General features: G+C 35.9%; 1 pseudogene; it reads left to right on the top strand.

Moving 5' to 3' along the window:
* The first annotated feature begins 601 nt into the window (after positions 1-601).
* On the top strand, positions 602-875 carry LOC140628460 (ragulator complex protein LAMTOR5 pseudogene; annotated as a pseudogene).
* Positions 876-4,551: the final 3,676 nt, after the last annotated feature.

The raw sequence follows: 4,551 nt of genomic DNA, 5'->3' as shown, positions 1-4,551 counted from the left end.
AACCATGGATCTGGAGCAGAAATAAAATGTGAACCCCAGGTCGGAAGCCTAGAAAAGGTATGTAGTAGGAAGGGAACTGAAGAAGGGGAAAGGGGTCTGGGGAGAATATCTTCCCAATATCCCCTCTGTTTTCTAACCCTACAATTTCCTTGCTTATCTTCCTCTCAAGTACATGAGAGGGAGCATCTGCCTTCATTTAAACCCAACTTTGCTCCCACTTCATCCTCTCATGGCACTGCCAAGGGGTGATGAACTGTAGTCTGCTAAAGTTTGATCTATTTTTCTTTTTTAAATTTATGCCATTCTTCTGATTCTTAAATCATTTTTACCATGAACTAAATTTATCAATTTTACCATAATATATTTGTAGTGCAATTTGTTCGAAGGAAAATAGTGAACTTTTTTTTCAACAATTTCTCATTTAACTGCTTACTAGTCATTTCCATTATTTTTCTAGGATCTTCATATTCATTATTAAAGGCTCTTTTCAGAAATGCCTACATTTTCACAATAAGAATTGTGGCCTGCTAAAGTTTTGTCTATTTTATTATTTGGCCTTGTGTTATTACAAATTTAAAAAGTAAGGAGAAGGACCAGGAGGATGGAGGGAAACTTGGAGCAGCACTTGGAGGAGAGAAGGAGGAATCCACCCATTGTTGGAGTCCTGTCCACAGATTCCAAGGATCTAATCTGGGATGCTGTGGATCTCTATCAGATGAACCTGCTGGAGTGATATCTGTTCTAGCCTAGCAAGCAGCTAAACTAACCTCAGATCCCACTGACATTCCTGTGGTGTGTCTATAATCAGATAATGGGACATTATGTTCCAGAAACCTGACAGTATCACAGTGGCAGTGCACAAAATGGCCTTTTGACATCTCAAGCAACTTGTCATAGGGGATCGATCCTGCCAAAGCTAATTATCTTGCAGAACTATTAAAGTTCCAGTAGTTAGGCTATTAATTAATTTATTTAGTGTGCATTGGACACTTTTCTACTAATTTTAGAGTAAGCTGATTTTTGATACTCAATGGACTGACTTATCAAAATATTAGTGTGAAAGAATCATGTTTTGAAGCAACAGGTCAAGGTTACTTTGTACATAGAATTTTGTTATGTTCAATAAATCTGGTTGGAGGAAAGTTTAGATCTTTTCTGGATTCTTTTTTTTTAAAGTAAGGATAATACAAAAGAAACTTTATATGGTTTATATCTGCCAATATCTGTTTTATTAATTATTAAAGCTAAATTTACAAAGTGTTTTTGTTAATTTTTAAATTACCATAAAATATCATTATATCATGTAAACATAAATTAAAATTTTACATGAAAAGTATGAGAAAATGACCTGTTTTCTTTGCCTAAAAATCTTTTTTCATATCTGTCCTAATAGAAATTCCTAAGTCTGATTTGTACTAAATCCCCAGCCATATCATATATATTTATGAAAATTCCCACCTTGTGGAGAATGAGATTTAAAAAGGTAAATACATCTATTATAGAAATGGTTTATGCCTTTAATATCCTTCAAAAAGCTAACCTAGAAAGGTCTCAGAACTGATCATTTAGTAACTTATTATTTAACACATCAATTATGGAACAAACTCATGATTTCCTTTTGAGCAAATTGCACTACACATACATTAAATTTGATAATACTTAGTTCATGTAAAAAGATATTTTAAAAATCAGTACGCCATCACTAGTTCAAAAATGAAATAGATAAAAACTCTACTGGGCTACAGTTCTTATTATGAAAACTTAGGTGACTCCAAAAATAGCTTTAGCTTCTGATGCTCAGATCCCTCTGAGTACAGCTTACTTGCAGCTACTGTTCTTGGTGGTGGACTTTTTGTGCTCAGACACAATGTGGTTGGCCAGCTCCCTGTATTTCAGCTCCCTGGACAGCTGTTTGGACCTCTTTAAGGGACACAGTCAAAAGCCTTTATAATAAGCCAACTGGGGAGCCTTGTCTGAGATGCATTCAAAGATACCATTAGGGAAAGAGCTCATTATTTACCTAGTCTTTTATAAAACACTAATCTCAGGATGCACCTGTCTCAGTGGCATATATTTTTCTTCTCCTCCTTCACAGCTTAGAGGCATTTTCATTAGAGCCCTTATTGTTGTACATAGAAATTTTAACAGAAAGTTCAGAAATTGTTGAAAAATCTTTTCAGTACCTTGGAAAAACATAATGGTGGCTGGTTTCAGGGTAGAGTCTATTTTTAGGCCTTGTATTCAAATGAAGTATTGAGTAAACTCAGTATCTAAGTAGATAAAATGCAATGCAACAAAGTCTGCCAATAAACCACACCATGGTAAATGTGATTGGATAGTCTTCCTTTCTGGCATGAACTAATTAGAAGAGAAAGAATAATCAGACTGCTAGAAGCTATCTGTGGCTTCGAATAAAAGGCTCTTTGAACAGACTGCTACCTTCAGTACCAAATTAATGTTGAGATATAACTAGCTCTACAGATTGTTTAGGGGCTTCATTGCATTAATGTCTGCATGAATCTTCTCCCAACCTTGTTCTATAAAGCCCCTTCCTCTGCAATGTACTTTTCTTTCCTATCTCTCAACAATGCTGCCTGTCCCTGTGTTAAGCCCATAAGAATGAGAACATGTGTTTCCTCCATGGTCTGGTGAACTCAACTTAATTCTCCCAATAACCCTTTATGGTATAGATTCTTTTTTAGCCTCATTTTTAGATGAAGAGAGGACACAGAGAAATTAAGTAACCTGTCTAAAGATGACAATGCTGATACATGGAAAATCATGGATTCAAATCCATGTCAGTCTGAGTCCAAACCCCAAGCACTTGCACACTGCCCTCTGTCATATTCTCTGTCAGACTGGTATTGCCTTCAATGTGTGGATATCCAGGCAGTCTAAGGTGATCCCACCTTTACAGCAAGCCTTTCCATAGTCTAATCTTTTCTTCAAAGGTATTATGGTCAGCTCAGGGGTATAAAAGCAAAAACCTCAAGTAAACCTCCCTTGCAAAGATGTTTTTTTTGTGCAACCACTGGAAAAGGTTTTTAAAGCAGTAGTTAACAAGTTTAACACATCCTGTGCTCAATTCTATATTGCAATGGCTGTCTTAAGCATACGCAAAGCCATTCCATGTTCCATAACTGCACCCAATATACTGTGTGGGGAAGAATGGAAAGCACAGAGTAGAAAAAGAGTTCATGTTATAATAAAACAGCCATTACTTGATGACCCACATTCAGTTCTCTATGCTTAAACATTGCTGCAGAAACCTGAATGTTGTTCCCACATGTAGAATATATCTAGTTATCCATCAGAGAAATTGGTGATGCCATCAATCAATGCTTTTGCCTCTAATTAGTTACCACATAGTTATGTCAACATTCTTTCCTAGCTCTTTAGAGATGTTTCCTCGCCATTTGATATTACTGGGGAGAACAAAACATTCAGTGAAAGAGTAATGTTGAGGACTTAATTATTACTGAAAAGAACAATTTCTTTAACATTGGTAGTCCATGTGACACCAATTAAACCGAAGATTTAATGAATCAGAATTTACCCTACCTCTACGTTTGCCAGTTTATCTCACTCACTTTCCTTACTACCCTTTATATTATACTCTTGTTTCTGTTGGTGTTCAAACCAGACATTGCTAAACTAATAAGAGTCACCATTGACCAAATGACAACTATGCCAGGAACTCTGCCAAACACATTTTAGGAAATACCTCAAGTACCTTCCATGACATCCCTGTGAAGTAAATAGTATTATTATCTCCAGTTTTATGGATGAAGAAACTGAAACACAAAATATCATCATTTTTCCAAGATTATACAGATGGGAATTTGGAGAGCCAATAATCAAATGTATTTCAAAGTGTTTAAGAGTCCAGGGGCAAGGTATTTTTGTTAGATATGAATGTGCATTAATTAAATTTTAAGATATTTATAAAAAGAATGTACCTGTCCTATTTCATAAGGATTTTAAGTCATGACACTAAATAAGAGTTTTGATCTTTTGCAAAGATGGAGAAGGAATGAAATTGTTCAATTGACTTCTCTCTTGACTAACTTCCAGCATACATTTTTCAGCATATATTATTTCTTTAAGACATTTTGCCCTTTTATATTCTTGGTGGCTAAGGCCATGTCTTTCTGTGTACACTAATGGGATAAATGTGTAAAACCACTGTCCAAGCTGTTTAGCTACCTTTGCGAAGGATGTGAATGAGAAGAAAACCATTTTACCTGTGTAGCTATTGATTACAAAGGTTAACTACAGAAGTAGAGGAGCTGAGCTGCAATCTGTCAAACGAACTATGCACAGATACAGTCTAAGCTGAGGCTGAGGGAGAGACTCTGTGTTCCAACTGTTGCTCCAGTGCTGTCCTTAGGATAAGAGAAAACTAAATTTAAACTGTCATGTGTGCAAAAAGATGACTACTGAATTAGAATGAATTGGGTTCAGGTCACTGGAACAGCCAAAAGTCAAGGAAAAGCATTTACATCCATGGGCAGTTCTCTTCTAAGAAAACCTACTTTAGCCTGGGAAACA

Source organism: Canis lupus, chromosome X, assembly GCF_048164855.1.
Source record: "Canis lupus baileyi chromosome X, mCanLup2.hap1, whole genome shotgun sequence".
Classification (NCBI taxonomy): domain Eukaryota; kingdom Metazoa; phylum Chordata; class Mammalia; order Carnivora; family Canidae; genus Canis; species Canis lupus.
Note: the sequence above shows the minus strand (reverse complement) of the source record. Positions and strands in the feature narration are given on the sequence as shown.